This window comes from Haliaeetus leucocephalus, unplaced genomic scaffold (assembly GCF_000737465.1).
Source record: "Haliaeetus leucocephalus isolate CR32 unplaced genomic scaffold, Haliaeetus_leucocephalus-4.0 Scaffold484, whole genome shotgun sequence".
Lineage (NCBI taxonomy): Eukaryota > Metazoa > Chordata > Aves > Accipitriformes > Accipitridae > Haliaeetus > Haliaeetus leucocephalus.
The window spans coordinates 1,432,344-1,451,964 of NW_010972920.1; the positions used below are offsets into that span (position 1 = coordinate 1,432,344).

The following is a 19,621-nucleotide window of genomic DNA, read 5'->3' on the forward strand; positions in this document are numbered from 1 at the left end:
GCGGGAGAGCGTATACCGGTGGGAACGGGGCCGGGAGCAGGGTTTCGGAGATAGGCCCAAGGTCTGGTAGGAAGCTGTTTGCGCTCCCAGTCGCGGGAATAGATCCTCCTGAAGAAAAAGCAGGTGAACGTGCGGCCGAAGGGAAGGCTGGCTTAGAGCCCTGGGCGTTCCGCTCTCCTCCGGCGCGTTCTCTGCACCTGACGGCAGCCGCCCTTTCGACGCACCGCCGAAACGAGCGCCAGCAAGCGTTATTGACTTGCTCTTGTTTAACGTTAGGTTTCTCAGGTAGGTATTGCTGGAAGAGGCCGAGCAGGTCTTGAAGCCCCTTTCTTACTTGCATACGTAGTCACAGAGAGCTGCTTTGCTGAGGAGTTTTGATTCTGTAACTTTCTAAGCTGAACGTTCACTTCCGCTTTTTTTTGAATAGCGTCCTCAAAAAGGTCCACGTCAAGTTTGTAAGTTTTTCTTTGAACTTCGTTCCTAAGCGGTTTGGCTTTTAAGTGGTAGATCTACTTTTGTAGATCTTAGAAATTAAAACAAGCAGGAAGAAAGGGAAGGAAGAATCCGATACGTTTTAGGAAGGGCTGGGCTAAGATGGTGATAGGTTTTTCCACGGTTAAGAAGCACTCTGCAGTTTATTTCTGCAGAAGTTGATTCAAGAAGCATTTTATCCAACTTCTGTGAGACAAATTGCACACAATGAGTGTGTCTCAATTAACAAGTAATTATGCCTGGTATTTTGTTTCTGTAATGTTTATTTTTAGGAAAGCACGTGTCATCACGTAGGTAGAAGTTTTTGAGGTACAAAACTTGTAAGATAGGCAGCCGTGGTTACGTGCCGAACCGTGCTATTTAGTTGTCTTACAGATACTTAAAGAACTCTCTTGAACAGAGTCCCTGGAGTTTTGCTATGGTGGTGTGTGGTGAAGGGATGAAGGCCCCCTAATGACTTAGCAGATGCATCGGTTGATAGTTAAGCGTTGAGATAAGTTGTATATGACGGCAGCCTTCGACAGAATTCACATAAAGTGAGACTTACTGGCAAGATCGTAGGCAGACTTATTTTGTGGTCCATAGCCGCTCTTCCAAATGGCTCCTTATACTGATAGCTTTCAGATGTTGCTGTGTGTGGCATGATGAGAAAGGCAGAGGCAACTGAGTAATATATGTATTTTTAGGTGAGGTGAGCCTGTGCTTGCGTGTTGTCCCTTACATAGCCATAGGTACCTATTTAATATGCTTTGAGACCTGTAGAGAGATAAAAAAGATCATTAAAGTATCATGAAGCAGCAGAAGAATACTTCATTTTTCTTTTTTTGACAGAAGGACTCGTGCTGTAGATGCCGATAGCTGGGAAGGCATTTTTGGCATCTGGAAGCTTCTGTGCCGTTTTTTGTCTTATTCATAGTAAGTGAAGGCTTTCCCAGTCTGGGTGGTCTGGAATTAAATATAAAGCAGAGGCAAGTAAGTGATAAACAAGGTAATAATATTGAGTTTATGAAGTTAAGGATAGCATATGTTTTGTCATCTGCCAGCTTCATATAATTCTTTTTCTTGATCATTCAGGGTGCTTGCAAAAAACTGTTCTAGTCTTTCTCCCAGTGACTTCAGGATGAAATTATAGAGGTTGTAGAATATGCACAGCTGAAATCACAGTTTTTAGGAATGTGAACGTGAGGATGGCCTGATTAATGGAGCAGAGGATCTAACTTCAGAGTAGTTCCTAGCAGCTCCTGGGGAAGAAAAGTGTTATGAGTGTTCTCAGTGAAAGGGAGTTTTTCTTGTCTGAAAGCAACCTGATGTTTAATTTTGGCTTTTAGAAGCTTTAAAAAAAAAAAAAAAAAGAGTTTGTTTCTACTGTGGTATTTTTATTTGTTTGGGCTTTAATTTTTTTTCTTTTAGTTCAGACTTACTTGGGATGTACATAGCTTGTGTGGCTTTCAGCAGTTGGATTGTGGTCTTCTGACCACTAGCAGTCTGGAAGGCACATAAAATGAAAAACACAAAGAAATCTACGTTTATGGTTTTGCTGTAAATGGAAACTGTTGTGGAAGCACTGGATAAGATGGTGTTCCCTCCCAGCCATTCATTTCATTATGTCTGTAAATTTAAGGCAGTTTGTCTTAGGCTATTTTTTGCCTTTCCCATGCTTAATACATTAAGACTTCTGTAATCTCTGAAGTGAAGTGCTTCTAGATTCGACTACTGATGAGGCAGCTTCTAAAAATCGGGAGTACAGTAGCAACAAGTCAAAGGAGTTACAGTTGGAAACCTGGCAGATACTGAATCACAAAACCACCATGAGTGGAAAGGTATTGTTTGGCTTAGTTGTTGCTGAGCTGATGGAATGGAATAAAAACTTGTAATCAGATGTCTCCATCTCAGTCTGTTTCTAAACTCTACTAGATCTTGGTGTGGAAGCATAGGTGCTGGGTAGAGTTTTGGGAGAAGTTAAGTTGAAATTTCATACCAACAACTTAATGAGCTCCTACTACAATATTAATGGCAACCTCCAAAGTTGCTTGTTGGAATTGCAGCAAATGGCTGCTTGCTAAAAAACCCAAGATTCTAGGTAGCATGGTCCAGTATTGTCTGTAAATGGCCAATTGCCTTTTCCCTAACTACCAGTTAAGAAAAAAAAAAAAGGCAAGTCTTTTTGGTACATAGGAAGAGGAATCTTAAGGTATGAGAAAAATGACGGTAGAAGTTACATACTGGAGAAGGTCAGCTTGCATGCTTCCCGGCAGAATTCTCGCCTCAGTTTATGAACTGTCACATACAACAAGTGAAATGTTTCAGTTTTTGTAGAGGTAGTCTCTTAAGCTGTTTAAAGAGCTGTACTGTTGTTTAATAGTACTGCAGTGCCACTTCGATCGGGTGGTAACTCACAGAGAGTGTGCTTTCAGGCAAAAACTGGATAGGTGCAGTGACACATAGGGAAACTTAACTGGTTGACGTGTTAGATGTTTAAGGATGAGATGAAGGGGCATCTCTGTTCTCAATCAGAATTGTATGAGGAGTGTCATTGAAGAAGACTACAGTGTTGGACCAGTGCCCTAATGGGAAGCCGCTTTAACTTTTTAGCGGGGCTTTGTACAGTGTACCTTCTGCCCCCATTTAGTGTAGCTTATTATTGATATGTAAATATGTGAAACAAATACAAAGAAAAATGCCTGTCTAATTTGTGCCTTAGGTCAAGTCAAAGGTCTGTCTTCTGAGCTGGTTAAAGGAATGATTTTTCAGGACAGGAGTCAAAAAAAAAAAAAAAGTGTGTTTTGGGGGAAGAGCAGGTTAGACAAATGAAAGCTGGCCTATAATGTGAAACTTGGGAAGGTTATTATTGTTTGGGAACTTTACAGGTTTGGGGTTTTTTATTGTGAAAACATGGTTTAGCAGTTCCTCTGAAGAGGCTCAAATGAAAAACAAAAATATGCAGATTTCTCGAAAGTGTTCTTGTATGCACTGATTTTGTTAAACGTTAGTCTTCAATAAATAGCAAAGTAGTGCAGAAAATGAGCAAGTCCTAGTAGCAAGTTACTACTTAAAAATCTGATATCCAGAGTGGATTAGGGCTTCTCTTACTAAACACAGAAAGGCTTAATTGTATAATAAAAAGTGTTTACAAGCTTATTTCAAGTCTTTGAACTCACAGGATGTTTGCTGCTAGCAGCAAAGTTTATAATTGCTTTTCCTAATAGCGTATCAATTTTAAGAGTTTGTAAGTTCAGTTTTCTCCATGAGCAAAAAGTCTCGTGATGATTAGATATAGATCAGTCTTGGATTTGTGTGTGCTTATTTCTGTTCTTCCTTTCATTTTTTCTGACTGGTATGGTATGTTACTGGATTCTCATATGACGTGCAAATCAGCTTTCCTAAACGTAATCCTCAGTAACGTTAGCTATACCTGAAAGCGCTATCCCGTGCAAAGGATGTTTTTTGAGATATTTTGGCTGTTTCTTAAGCATTCTTGTTTTTACTTGGGCCTCATAGCTGCTGTAAATAAAAGTTCATTTTTGTTTTTTTCAGCTGCAATTGAATTAGTAATTTAACTGAACTACTAAGATGAACTGAATAAAAAACCAAAACACCACCAGTCTTCTAAAATTTGTTCATGCAGAACAAGCTACTCTTAACTTCTTCAGCTTCAGATATAAGGTGTTAACCTGAAAACTTGGACTTAGAGGTGTGATTTCAAGAGCGTCAGAGGCACGTGGTTGTAATACTCAGAACCGTAAAAGGCTTTAACAGCTTAAGTGTTAAAGCGAGCTGTTGATCTGAAACACAGAATTTATTTAAAAATTTTTTTTTTAATCCCAACTGTCTTAATTAGAATCCTGGAGTAAGGCCTTTGGATTCTGCAGCACTGCTAAAGAGCCGGTATGTCTTGCTTGACTGCTGTATGATACGTTCTCTGTACTACTATTACTTTCATCCCCTTGTGTCTTCAAATACGTGACTGAACATGCAACTAATTGGGCTCTGTCCTTGTTAGCGTGCGACATGCTAATGTACAGTTAAGTCTCGTATTCTGCTGCATTGTTTATGCTGTAATTCTTTTCTTGCTGTCTACTTTGGCAGCTTCTTGCCTGTACCGTTTTGTTTCTTCCCTTCAAAAGAAGAAATAATGGTGAAATTCCTTAGGAAAAAAACCAACCTTGTTTAAGACCTAAGGTGATTTTGGCATTTTCCTCATCGGTATAGTTACTACAATGTGTAGCTTGGCATAGCAATAGTTACCTTACATCAGTTCACCTGATGTGACCCAAAAAACAGGTGAGCCCCAGCGGGGTCCATGGCGGACTTCTTTTCCGTCTCCGGAAAGAACCTTATCATGACACTTCAGAAACACTGGTTCGTACCTGTATGTTATGTAGTCCCAACACAAAGCCCTCTCTTAGGGCAAATATTTTAACGGGGTTGGTGCTATGGGTGACGTGTTTGTTTTATCTTGCATGAGGGATAGGGTAAGTATGATGTAATATAACTGTTGAGAGTTAACATCCATTAATTGTCTCTGAAGGTGAGTAGCGTTAGAGGTGGCCTGGAAGTGTGAAAGGATGTTTCTAAAAAATCGCTGAAGTAACAGGGCCGATCGGGATGTTGGTAGGTGAATCCTGCAACCAAGTTTCACAATAATGAAATCTGCTGTAGCTGACCCGACCCCAGGAAGCATTAGCCAAAAATGTTTAACAAACATCCCTTCCTTATTGTTCTCCAGACTAGGTTCCGGCAAAATCGGTTTGGAAAACTGGAATGAAGATTTGGCTGGCTTTGCCATTCCCTGGTGTAACTCCTTTTCTATCATTACTGGCATCTCCCTATAGATGATGACTAGCATATGCCCCCTTATCTAAGGGAGTTACATTACTAGAATTCATATGCTAGTTAGGAGAATTGAGTGTACCGTTAACTGGCTGAGGTAGTAAGCAAAGGTTAAGTAGGGTCTTTATGTGCATGGCAAAGAGTCTAGGTATGCAGAGCTGATAAATGATGTCTGGTTAGACCTAGTATATATTTTATAAAAAAAAAACCCCAAAAACAAACTTGAAGATTTCTTTTGTCTGCTCTATGTAATTGAAGTTATTAGTGAATATCTGGATTTAACAAGAAGCCCCCTGCATAAAATGACCACTGCAAAAGGTGGGGTTAGGCATTGGTAGTGCCATGTAAATTTGTTTACTTCCGCAGATCTTTCTCCAGGAAATGTCAGTATAAACACAGCTCCTGTGTGCAGGCTGGGGCCAAACAACCTGTGTTTTAAGGTAGTAATTTAGTTCTTTAAACAGCATTATTTCTCTGGAAGAGATTTAGCTGAGAGAATTTCCTCATCTGTCAACTTTGAAGGCAAATGGGATTATATATGTTTGGTTTTTGTTTTTCTATTTTTGTTTTTTTCTCTATCTGTGTTTTAAAACCCAAACTATTTGTGCTTATTTAGGCTATAGCTGATTTGGAAATTGGATTTAGGAATTGAAAAAATCAATGGTGCAGATCCATGATAAGTAAGAAGACTTTGTTTCTGAGGTTAGAGAAACAAGCCATTTTAACTTTGATTTAAAAAAAAAAAAAATTACACAAATTTGATACTAGTTTTTTAGGCGATTTGAGGCAGAATCCATGGCTGCCTTGGTGGGCATTCTGCTCTTTTCTGAAGTGATGATGTGCTTCTGGTTTCTTGATGGTGTGGCATTTTAAGTGACCGAGTTGAATCAACATCTTGAAGATGTGCTGTATCTATAGAGCTTCAGTACCTATCCTGGTCATCTTTGTCATGTCAGAAACTTTGGATGTTTTGAGGAAGAATATTAATTGTGTGGGTGGGGAAGGACTTAATGCTAGCAAGTGGTTTGGATAAGGTCATTTAACTAACATGTGTACTTAGGGAAAAAAAGTCTTCCTTAATGTGTGGTTAGCCTTACCAGTGAATGTAAATATGTCTTGGTGTTTGTGTGTGAATTCTGGTGACCTCTGTGCAGTCATTGTGCAGTGTTGACAGGAATATTTGAAAAAAAAATACGTGCTTGACCAATGAAGGGCAGCATTTCCTTTCTGTTTTCACTAAGCAGTTAGTGCTTTGTGTTAATCGGTACTCAGAGAGGTTATCTCAGTATTCCAGATGTTTTTCAGCCACATTTTCCCCCACCCCCCCATCTCCATATGCAATCCTAAGCTCGTAACTATCTGAAGAGCTAATGCCATGTGGAGGCATTACTTAACTGTTGTGTCACCTTATTTTCACATTGGGTAGTAGTTGTATACCAGGCTAAAAATGAGCCATGAAACCAAGCATGCCTGTAATACATCTTAGTGCTTGCAGTGTTTTCTTTTAGGCTGAATGTTGTAGTTAGGATGATTTTGTTTGAGCTAACCAAAGCAGTTTTTGACAAATTCAAATGGCTGGTGTGTGATGTGCAGGTGTTTTTCCTCTGCTGTATTTTAGCTGACTCCTCAAGTCTTAGGAGTATAATGGTGTATTCTAGGAAATGAGCGGAAATAAACTTTGTTTTTATTTTTTTCCCTGCCCCACCCCAATATCTTAGGTCTTTGTGGTGTTAATCATCAAGAATGGATAACGTGTCCAAATAGGCAGCTGTTCAGATTCTAGAAAGCAGAGCTAGAAAGAAGTTTGGAGGCTTAAGAAATATGATGAAATGTCGCTATTTAGAATATCAGTTTGGGGTTTTGGCCTCCATTCTCCTCAAGTTCAACTTGAAACAGTCAAAAAGTTAAGTGTCTGCATTTTTTTTTTTTTTTTTTTTTTTTTTTAGGTTAAAATTAAAGGCATCTTTCACACAGTAATATGACTTCTTCTTACTGGCAAGGAGGCTACCTCATGTTTAAGCTCAGGTTCGTTTCCCCTTGCCCTAATAAAATAGGAATGTTTATTTCTAAGCCTGTATGTCTGTCCTTCTTTGCAGGAACTGTTTTGTGGATTATGGCCTCAGCAGAAGGAGAACATCTGAAACCTCTCTCTAGGGCAGGGAGTAATTCAGAGATAAAGAGGACGAAGGTTGTTTTTATCTTCCCAGTTTTTCCCACATGCAAGAATAGAACTAAACACTTCATTTACCGAGAAACTGGTGGTCCCTAGTACACCTGTGTCTGGCTGTTATCTGGTGACTCACATGTTTTCCTGCCCCTGAACTTTACCGTTTCAAAACTTCAGCTATTTCTTTCCTTTTGTTCAGTCTTGTCCTGAAATGCTTTGCCAGGGGAATTTTCCTTTTTATGCTGTTCTGCAGGTGTGAATTGTTCTCCTCCACAGAATGGTGAACAATGCTTTAATGAAGTTTAAAATTTCAAGTCATGATGTGACTTAGGTTTTTTTCCTCAAGTGCTCAGTGTTGTTCAGCCTCTGTGTCAGCGTGGGTACTAATCCCACTGAAGTCAGGGGAATTGAGCTTGTAGGAAGGTTGCAGTGAGCATGCTGCTGCTGAAAGGGGAAAAAGGGAGGGGAAAAAAAAAAAAGGCATTCATTGCTCCTCCCAGCCACTTGGGTAATGATCTTGTTGAAAAAATCTCAGCAACAGAAAAAGCATGTTTACAGTTGATCAGTTCCTTGATCCAGTTTGTCAGGCAGTCGCAGAAGGGCTTGTGCTGACACAGCGAAGAGCCAGGAACTTGAGCAGGGAGGAGGGATGAGGACTGCCTTTTTTGACTGGCATTTAAATGAATAGTTCCACCAAAGAAACACTTGCATTGTCTTCGAGGACTTGAATTGTTAAGAAAGGTACAGATCTGTGAGAATTTTTGTATTAAAGGGCAAAGTAGTCCTCCTGACGCTTCCTTTGGATCTCCTATTTGAAAGTGGCTGGCACAGTCCTGGAAAGATAAATCGCACAGAAGTTTATTCTTGTGTGCCGCTTTAAAACTTGAAAGCTTCTTGAGATAAGATCAGCACTGACTTTTTTTATCTCTGGTATCTGTTAAGGTTCTTGAAAGCAGCCTATTAAGGATAGGGAGAAAGAGAGGAACGAGGCGGTATTTTCTTAAAATGTTGCCGCACTTTCGAGTATCGCCGTCGCCGCTTTTGCGTCATTGAGTGTGGTGCAGCAAAGGAGTCACTTTGTACACTGACTAGCATAAAGTAGTCACGAAGCATAATTGTTATCAGCATGGTAATCGTAATACAAATAACGAAGGTGGTTTAAAGAAAAAGAGCGCTTTCAACGTAACAGTCTGCTAGATAGATGAACATATGCCTTCTGTCCGTCTCAGTCGCTAACAGAAGTGAAAGTTGGCATAACAGCATGCTGGTATTTTTGTGAAGCATCAGCTCGATAAAGGATCTCCTCAGTGATAAATATAGTGGCAAACTTTATGTGCTAAACTTTGAAAAAGGGCTTTCCTGAAGCCTGCGTGTGGGGGAAATGTTTATACTTCTACATAGCTTCTGTGTAACATTGCTCTAAATGTACTTGCGTCTTTGAGTTGAGGTGGGTTTTTAGAAACATGCTAATACGTGCACCGAAGTTGGGTTCTGCAAAAATATTTAGGATATGGGATGGCATAATCTGATGAGTTGATCTAATAGCTTACCTCTGCCAAGAGGGGGGAATCTCTTCCTCTGAGCTATTCCCAGCTGTGCATTTACGCTGCTCATGTTTCGGCAGCTACCTCTGTAGCAGGTCGCTGGCCTGCGATCTGTCTGAAAGGTGGAAAAGTGGGTACAAAGGGGGAACGGGGGGGAGATATGTGGAGTTGTTTGTTTGTTTTTTCTTTTGAGTCTGGAACTGAGGTGTTATATCAGCTCAGGATGTTGCCTTGTTCACCTGTGTAGGACTTCGTATACCCAAATCTTCAGCTGAGCATTGATGAAATGGCTCTGCCAAGTGGAGTGTTTGTTATGAAAGTTGATATAGATGCTAATTCCTCCTGTGCTTTGGAACTGTCGTGTGCTGTTCGGTCCCAGCATCGCTTAGTTATGTCAGTGTATGGCCAAAACCTTCCTTAGGTTGCAAATCTCTGCCTTCAACAATAACTATCAACATTACGGGTTTTGAAGAAGTGTGTGAAGCAGTGCCACCTAGTAAGTGCTAGCTGGAGTGAATTAGACTTGAAATAAAGTTAGTAGTAGTATTGTCAATGAACTTCATTTAAAAATAATATTTTTTACATCTAAAAAAAGAAAAGGGCAAATGTTTTCAAGAAAGGCAGGTGTCTGGTGGTAGCTTTTGTTGTAATCCAGAGGTGGGTATTGCAGAGAATGCAGTCTCTCCAAACTGTTGGACTACTTGTTGATAGAAATAACCTGAGCAATTGATTTTGTAACAGCAGTATAGTGCACGCGGTCTGGGACATATTTAATTTTTTTTCCCCGCTTTTTGTGAATTTCCAATGCATTTATTAAATTTTGTCATAGTAAAATAATTCCTTTAGGCTGTGAGTGTATGATTTAATTTAAATGCCAGTGGAGGGGGAGAGGTTCCGCTATGGGAGGGCAGTGCTGCATGTATGTTGGGTTGAAAGTGCACCTCAACCTCAGCTGTCAGGGTGGTGAGTGTTTTCTAGCTATGCCGTTGAAGACTGCTGAAGATTTTTGGGCTTTGGAGTCTTGAAAGCTTTTAGGGTTAGTCTTGGGCTAAAATTGGGCTGTTACTGTGAGTGCATCTTGAAATCAGAAGGGCAATCAATAGTTTGTGAGTTAATTGTTGTATCTTTCTTCTGGTACTTTGAGATAAACTGACCTTGTGATATTATTTCTGAAGACTCAACAATGAAGAGGTGGGGAACAGGGAGTATTGAACTCCAGTGAACAAGCAGTGTTCAGCTAGAAGTATTTAAATTTGGCAGCTGGTTTGGCTATACTGATAGTAAATACTGTGAGTTCTGCTATGAGGTCCCCACTCTGTCTTGATCTTCCAAGTAACTTCAAATGAAACGAGAAGTGAACAACCATATAGAGAACACAAGTGTCTCTCACTGTTTTTATTCAGTTTATATATTTTTGCTTCTTCATCCTTTTCTAACAGCTTGATCTCTGGTAAACTCCAGGCTTGGTATTGCTGTCAGGGAATGGAGTAGGTTTTCTAGCTGTTTCAGTTGGTGAACTTGAAGATGCTAGCTAAGTAACTCTGATTATTGAGAGCTTTGTAAAAGAAACAAACATTAAGTACATTGTTATGGGTCCTGCTTGTTTCCATAGCTGTTAGGAGAGGTCTCAAAATCTGATATTAGCCAAGTCCAAATTCATTCAGAAGAGCCTACCTGAATGTAGAGCTGTTGAAACAACTGACTGATTCACAGCTGGGAAAAGGCAGACAGGTACGTCCCGATCCAGCAGATCCTGGATTAGAATTTGACATGGAAATACTTCATATCAACGCTCACTTAATTGGATTATTATGCACAGAAGAAAATGATGGACTAAGCCACTTAAAAAAGGGGAGGAGACTTCGTTCTAGAAAGTGGCTTTTTCTGGTTGAAGGTTTCCTAATTCTTTGTGGGGAATGTATTTGCACTTCAGCTATTCAAGAACTTCCAGTCACTTCCAGCTGTTACCCGCAGAAAGTGCTTAGATTTAAAACTTTAGACAAGTTCCAATGTATATTCGTATAAGCTTAATGACTGAAGAACTGGAAATAAGGAACCAGTCTCCTGCATGTTGCATTCAGTCCTTTTTATGGTTACTGAGTCTTGCATTATTATTTATTCGTTGTGTTCTGTGAGTGCGTAGCCAAAACAGCCAGAAATACTTTGTGTTGCAGCACGTGTAAGAGAAAGCGTCTATATTTGGGAGCTTGCATACCAATACTAACCAGGTGAAAATAAAGAGCCACTTTTCCTGAACTATGCATGTTCTCCTATTTGCATATCAAATGGCGTGCACAGATAGAGCAAATGTTAAATGAGGATGTTCTGACCTTGTACTCAAATTTTCACATACTAATGTGAAGATATCTTGGATTAGTAACTATCTTAGAAATTGAGAGGCGTTAGTGTGAATGTTGTTGGACTGTACGTGACTCCTGCGTGTGAGAAATTACTACTGTGTTTAGAGGCTGTCCAAATGCTGCTTACATTATGCATAGCGTTCCTGTCACCAATATTTCACATGTGGAGTGAGAAAGGAATATATTTTAATTTGTTGTAAGAAGCAGCCTCCCTGTTCCAAATTGCTGTCTTATCTGAACGTGTTCCCCATCTTACTTGTGTTTAGCCCAAAAGCAGATTTCTTCAGTGTGTTGTGAGTTGTTGGACTACAGGCCTAGAACGTAGTATTACCCAGTGAAAATGTGGACTACTTAAAGCGAAGAACTTCAAGTTCTCCTATAGAAAGCTCCCCTTAGACAAAAAGTTGTGCCAGTAATCTTACGCTTCTGATGAAAAACACTTTTAAAATGCTTGTGTAATGCTACGTAATTTTGTCTCACTTTTGCACCTTTGTGTTAGTTTTGTTTGAATTTGTGTTGGGCAGTTCCTCCATAGCAAAATCGTAGAGGCTCCTCCACTGTGAGAGAAAACGCGCTGGATAAATGAGAAGGCAGAACCGCAGGAATGGATATTGACTCAGTTGCTTTTTAATGATGTTCTAGCTTAGTTCATCTTCAGGGCAGTGCTATGGATGAGTAAAGATATTTTCTTTCCTCCTTTTTCCGTGCTTAGATTTGCCTTACAGAATTGAAATCCAAAATAATAGGGCTGATGTAAGCACTTACTGGGGAACAAGGCTCTTTGCTGTTTAGAAGGGTTTCTCTTGCTTTGTGCCAGAATGCTGCTTACCTGCTGCACTATAAAACTCTGTTTAGATGTCAGTTTCATTTAGGCATAGGTAAAGACTTATTTGAGAAATATTTTTAGACTGTGCATCTACCTTCTGTTTTGAGATTGATGGTATGTATAAGAGGCTGCTAATAGAATTTAAGACTACTTAACTTATGACTCTTGACTTCAGTGTTGCGATCTTGCTTTAGACAGAGCTAGCTTTTGACATCCCTTGCCTTAGTGTTCCTGGAAAAAGTCCTGTAAGCAGAATGCTTTTGCTTTGAGCTTCTATGTGCTGTCAGTGAACCCTTATAGTTTCCTTAGCTTCCTGGCATTATGTTGCTAACTTTTTTTCAGTTGAGGAAATGATTGCCTTTTTTTATTGACCCTTGAATGAGAAATCTTCTATGAAATGGTAATGCAGCATGAATGCTGAAATGCCCCAACTAGTACTGGGAGGAGACAATACGTATTTGAAAAGGGTTCTCTGCATATGGAGTCATCATCTTCCCTGATCCCACCAGAACCTGATAGTTCATGTAAGCTGCCAAGTATACTTTGCCAGCGTAGCGTTTCTGTTAAGGGAGAGCAGATCTGAGGAAGGTTGTGCGAAGGGAATCAGGCAGTGTTATTCCATCAGACAGGTCATAAACATCTGAGTCTGTTGTCAACAGGCAGTCTTTAAACCTTTTTAGTTTTATGCAGTCTTTTAAATTGACATAAAAAGCTCAGGATATGTTTATCTTAGCACTTTCAAAGGTAGTTAAGTACAGACACCTTTCAAAGATACTAGTTTCCTTGGAGCTGTGGAAAACCTAGGTCTCAAGAATACCATATTAAAGCTCCTTAAAGAATATAATTTCAACCTCGCCGGCTTTATATGCTTACCAAAACGAGTAAAACTAAATGAGCAGGAAATACTGAATGTGGCAGAAGGGTCTTGAATGCCTTGCTGCTGCCCTAGGCCAAGTGAAAAATATGCTGGACAGAAATGAAAGACCTGTCTTGGGAGAAAGCTTAGTTTTTTAGTGGGAAATAATCTTGGACGGTCAAAAAAGTTATTGCATAGTTGTTATAGAAGAAAAATATGTGGATTTGTTATGGAAGTTTCTTTATCTGTGGGAGGTAACGGAGCTGAAGCGAGGGTGGTGTGATAGTAAGGATGGACAGCAAGGATCATGCGATTGCAAAACTCGGTGAATGCTCCACTGCAGTTTTTGGCAGAAAAGTCTGGAAGTGCTCAGAAAGATACACTGAATTATAGGGATAAGGGAATAAAAAGAAATTAGAACAAAGGTATGTCTTAAAACCTGTAGATTTTTATCAGGTTAAAGCCCATCATCCCCACAAGCCCCCACCCCAATAATAAAAATCAAAGGAAGAAAGTAGATTTCTTTGATTTGAAGTTCACTAAAGCCCCTATCGGAATGATGTTGGAAACGTAGTCAGGCTGACAACTGCAGAGATGTGATTGCTGTAAGAAGTGAAGAAAAGGAAAATGATAGACTATGTGAAAATAGAAAAAGCGGTTGAGGGCTATGACTTCAGATGTTTCCTGAGGTTTGTTTTTGGACTGACTTGATTTTATGTAATCACTAACCACTGAGGATCAGGAGTAAGGAGTTTGATGAATCTGTTCGGAGAGAGAAGGTGAAACAGTAGGTTTAAAACTTTTTTTTTTTTTTTTGTATTGACATAGAACTAAGGGACCTTACAAAAATGTACCAAGTGATGACTGATGCAAGCTCCTGTGAAGCAGAGGTCGTGCTTTTGCAGTATAACAAGATTTTTGTATTTAAGAAAAAAAAAAGACATGATATGAGAAGTAGCACAGAATAACATGGTTAGTGTCTTAGTGGTTATCTGAACCAGCTACTGATATGATGGGGTGATGAAAGGTATATGCACAGGTGGGTATGTAGTTCCTAATGAAGGTTGATAAATACTAGTTCATTTATCTGAAATAGTGTGTACCCTTTAGGGGTGTCTGGGGAAACGTTCATTTCTGACTTAGCTGTAGAGGGTTTTGAAAAACTTTTATTTTTACTCTAAGAGCAGATAGGAAGAAGTTGGCTCAATCCAGCAAAATGAATGTGGGTAGGAGTATCATAACTCTCTAAAAAGGGAAGAAATGGACCCAACACAAAGCTGAAAGCTTGTATTATCAGAAAGAGGGGGAGATGCACATTAGGTGGTGGGTAATTGTAGTGTGTCATTTTGAGTTGTTAACCTGTTACTGTGTTTCCCAATTAAGTTAGGTTTCTTGCTTTTTATTTTTTATTTCTTCCTTTTCCCTGTGCTACCTTTAAGATAATTTTGGTGACTGCATATTCTTTAATACAGAATAGCTTCACTAACTGCATCTGTTTTCAAGGGACACCAGCTTCCTAGATTTTTATGAGGTTGCATTTAAAGTGCTGTTTTGGTGATCTGCTTCTGCAGCCTCTAAGAATAAAGAAAGTCCAGAGTACCAAAAGTCATCCCTTCAGTGTGTAATGACTCGTGAAGACATCTGATTGATTTTTGTGGATTATTCTGTAGGTGATTTCTTGTCTTAGACATGTTTTTTGCTCTTCCTTTAAGCAGTAATAGGAGTGCTCTCCCAGTACCAATAATGAAGCTTGGGAGAGAATCTATAATGGGTCAAGTTTCTAGGTGCTTTACTGCTGCTGACTTGGATGTGCTTCTCACCCACGTAGTCTTTCAACACAAGTTTGAAGCAGCCTTTTGAAGAAGCTATCTGAATATTGCTTGCACCATTGAATATTTCTCTTGCATATAAACAACTGCTCATCTACCTTACCATGTTTTTTTGTTTTGTGTTAGAAGAGGAAACTTGGTAATTTGAAAGTTTTAATGATGGAATTTTCCCCTTTGTGGATTAATTTAGGTTTTTCATTTCATGGGTGTTTCTAATCCGTGTGAAATGTCAGTCTTCTCTTTGCAAGTGTATCCTGTCATATTCAACATGTTCAAATATATTTTGTTTGTGGTAGATGCCTCAGTTTTCAAGGTATTCCATGTGCCAATGGTGGGATTTTTGCCTCTTGGTGCTCTACGCATCGCGGAAAATTGGCATGTCACAGAATTTTGGCTGGAAAGCCACCCTGCTTTTTGGTCTTGAGTGTCTCAGGAACTTGTTGACTCTATCTGAGGTCATCTTGTTAGGGCTTTTACCTACTGCTGGAAAGAGAAATCCTTGGGAAAGCCATGCTGAAGGGGGTAACCAAGTGATGCTTTGTACTGTACTGAAGGGCTATTTTCAACTCTTCCCCTGCCCCATCTCAAAACGATCCATGTTTTTAGTAATGAGTGCACCTCATGGTTCTGCTGAGTAAGGTGTTGGCATCCGCGTGGGATACGGTTTAAACAACCCAACCTTGACATTGAGCTCTGTGACTCTGGAAACACACAAAAAAGTGTGTTCATGTGCTTTGGGACGGTTGGTGACCAGTACTGCTTGATCAGCTGTAAATAGATAACAATGTGCTTTTGTGATATAAGAGTGGGAATTGTCTGATCAATTGTTCAAATGCTTACATTTCTGGGTGCCAGAATCTGTCTCGGATCAATTGTTAAAATGCTTGTGTTTCAGGGTGACGTAATCTGAGCGATGCCAGTTCAAAATTCCTGGTGGCCTGTGAAGTACTGGAAGATGGAACGAGGAGTCTTCCTAAAAACTGTCCTTTAGGTCTTGCGCATTTATAGCTCTGCTATATACTTTATCCTGCATGAACAACTGTGTTCTTGCGGATGCTTTTATTCTCCCTTTGGTCAAATCATATGCTTTCCCCTTAGTTACTAGTGCTGTACGGGGAACATAGCATAGAATGAACCAACCCTGATTTGTACTCGTCCCCGGCTTTGGCTTTCACAAAATAGTAACTCAGGAATCCCTTTGGTCTAACACGCTTCAGTGTATCTTGAAATAGGAATTTTTTCCCTGTTTTTAAGCAGTGCTGTGCTAAGTTTGTCTCCTCGAGCTGCACTTCACATGTTTACTCTGCCACCTTCTGTGTGGGGAACATAAGGGCTTTTCTGTGTTTTAGGCTTACAGAATGTAAGGGACCATAATAAGAAAACACGATAGATGTGCACGGCTTGCACAGCTGCATTGGTTTAAGGTACCACTTGTTCAGAAGGCTGCTTTTTAGTAGTGGATAGTAATAGGTGAGAGTACTGACTGGATCATGCCCTTCAGAGTAAGGCAAAATAAAGATAATGAGCTTTCAAATAAAAGCTGAGATATTTCAAAGAGAGAACATGGTTTTTTTTTTTCTAAAACCACTTAGTTCATAGTAGTTCATAGAGTTGAACTTGAAAGCAAGGAAGGAACGGATTTGTGTTCACCTTTGCAAAACTTGAAGCTACATTTTGTGACCTGTGTTTAAAACCCCAAACTGCACAGTAGAAATAAGAAAGAAATTAATCATGGACATTAAATAGGGTTTTTTGTCCCTAGAGACCTCTTTTTCCTGCAGGAACAGAATGGAAGCCTTCATTAAAGCCTTTACATTTTACCAAACATCTCATAGTAGTGGCGTGAAGTGTTGGGAACAGGCTTTTTGGAATTTGGTATTCCAGACTATAAATTTTTTTTAAGTACTAAGTGGAGTAGTGGATATCATTTGGCAAATGAGTGCTTCTCTTGAAACCTGCACCAGAGGGCTGCAGATGAAGGTGGGCCCAGGGAGGGGAGGAGGTGAGGGAACACGGACATGAAGGGGATTGGAATATTGAGAATTTGAGTGTGAAAGCAAACATATGTTGAGTGTGACTTGCTTTCAGTGGAGTATCTAGCTGGTTAGGTTGTCTGCTGCCCTCATTGCTCACGCGTAGAACCTGGCTCCTTGTGGTGTTTCTGATAGTGTAACACAATGTGAGAAGCTCCGAATTATTCTTTTGCTTACGGATTTGTTAATGAAGTTATGTTGTTGCAGGCAGACCTCTCTGTTGTTTTCGAAGTGGGATGGGAAAGGGTGCAGCTCTTGAGGTGAGCTTGTTTCTGTTCCTCCTGAAAATCTTGCACTTGTTATGTAAAAATGGAGATGATGCTATTCAGTTAGCTTTGCATGGAACAGAAAACTTCTTTTGTTCCTGTGTTATGCTGTCTTTCCATTTGAAGACGTTTTCAGTGTTGTTGTGTATAAAGTATCTTAATTTCGGTGGTAAGTTGTGCGTTTCATGCTTTTTTTTTTTTTGGTGATACAAGGTATCTGTTAATTCCTTCTGATGCTCAGAAGACTGAATAACTGGTCTTTTGAGACATGAGTGTTATGTGGGAGGTGGTAGCTGGATTTTTTTTGGTGTGGGGTTTTGGTTTTTTTTTTTTAATATAAAGGAATCCTTCAAGTTGGCAGAGATAACTTTGTACTTGGGCTAATGTTTGTGTGTAATTGCTAGGTTGCATGTACACAGGATCAGTTGCAAAGGGCTGCTAAGGATATTAGAAATGCTGACCTAAAAGCACTACTCCAGTGGAACCATGGAGTTTTGTCTTGTGATTGTTAGCATGGACGAAAAGTTTCCTGTGGGAAGTAGGCTGTGATGGGTAGATGTCTGTATGATTCATTTCCCTCAAGACAGCTAAGACTTCTGTGAATCTTCTGGACTATCTAACTTTAGATTGCTGAGCTTTTGCTTCTGTAGGTACACGTACCCAATGAAGTTTGATAGGAAGTCAGGAAGGCATTACTAGATTTGATCCTGCAGAAAATACTGTTAAGACAAACTTCAGTGGGTTGAAGTCTGTGGTAAATGTTGGAAAATGTTGTCTTGTCCTTGCAATTAACCTCCTATAAGGATAAGTTATTATTTATTTATTTATTTATTAGTATCGTTTAGAACTTCAAAAAACCCCAAACCGGCTGAATAGCAGACAAAGTAGTAATGGCTGGATTTATCAGTTAACTCTTTTAGTATAGTACCTCTGAAAGGAAACCTGACCAGGTGAATAGGCAAAGTTCAGAGCTCACTAAGGTATTTGATGACTAGCATAAAAATTCTTCTGTGACATGAATGATGTAGGACATACTAACTTCTGACAACAGGCTCAAGACAAGTTTAGCAGTGTCAAAAACGAACAGCCCATAGAGGAGTTGCTCCTTGAATGAATTCTGGTAAAACGGTCTAAAAACTGGGGTGTTCCCTAAAGTGGAAAAACAGTATGGACTGCCGGAGCAGGTGTAGAGTTTGTCTACAGTGAGGGACTTTCTGATAGGTGAGTAGGAGGTATTTCCCATTTTTAGGGGTTAAAGAACAGAATTTTTGGCACAAGAATATAGCTGTACCTACAATTTAGACTGATCAACTAGAAATTCTCTTTGTGATGTTAGTAGTTGGTCTGGTCAGCTTTCTAAAACCAGGTAAGAATATTCTTGCTGTTAAGAGGAGAGTGTTTGTTGCAGTAAGAGCGTATTTTGGAAAAATATGATGTTGATTAGAAAAAGTGATTACTACTAGCATTTCTTCAAGTCAAAATGTGAACTTAATTTCTTTGGCCATTAGATGCTTTTGTGCTCCCCTAAAATGAGTTTGTGAGGGAGGAGATTTTTGTGGGGTCGACAAGATTTATTACGGTGTGTTTTTTGACCTGGAAAATGAAATATTTTGAGAGCTGCAGATGCGATTGCTCAACGATTTTGACCTGCTATGCGCAGAATGGGTATCACTGTCACCTAGTGTTTGAATGAGCATGTAAAACTTCATTCTTTTGGTCCGAGTTATCGCTGGGTGTTTTGGGTGAAGCAGAGGAGAAGCGTGGAGATGATGATGGTGGTTCTCACAACTACCTTGGGGAGACCTTGCTTCACATGGTCAGTCCCTTCGTTACTGGTGTCGCAGGCGATTTCTGGCGTTCTTGGTGCCCTGCATCGTCCTCGAGCAGTGGACTGGAGAGAAGGCTGAGGTGGTTGGAAACTACTGTTGACAGTGCGGCACTTAAGATGGGTTAGTTGGTTTTAGGAGGTTTTGCTGGAATGGGAAGCCAGATGATAGAGCAGAAAAAAGTGTGGGCTGTGCCATAGCTCTGCCTAACCTAAGGGTTGGTGTTTCGGCTTTTTTTTTGGTTTTCCTTTTTGTGAGGAGCGCGCTTTGTTACCGAGAGCAGCCAGGACAGGATGGCAATAAATGAGACTCAAGGAAAACCACCTGCAGGGGATTTGCCAGCCTCACTGGGTCAGAAGGAGCCGGTCCCTTCGAGCGTCCCCCGCCCTGCTGGTGTGCCCCCGGGGGTTTGTCAGCCCCTCTCAAATGGTTTTGTGTGCGGGTCGGGGGGCTCGGAGGGTCCGGCGGTGGGTGAGGAGGAGCACCGGCCGCCGCACGAAGGGCCGGGGAGGGGCGGTGAAATGGAAGGAGCTGGTTTCCTTAGGATGTTTTTTTCTTTTCTTTATTCTTTCTTCTCTCTCTTTTTTTTTTT

General features: G+C 40.2%; 1 protein-coding gene across 1 annotated transcript in view; it reads left to right on the plus strand.

Annotated features, from left to right (window-relative positions):
- The first annotated feature begins 6 nt into the window (after window positions 1–6).
- Window positions 7–19,621, plus strand: part of ANKRD17 (ankyrin repeat domain 17) — a 94,787-nt gene continuing 75,172 nt past the window's right edge. The window contains exon 1 of the mRNA XM_010575491.1: window positions 7–285. The gene's annotated coding sequence lies outside the window, so the exon portion shown is untranslated. The remainder of the gene's footprint in view (window positions 286–19,621) is intronic.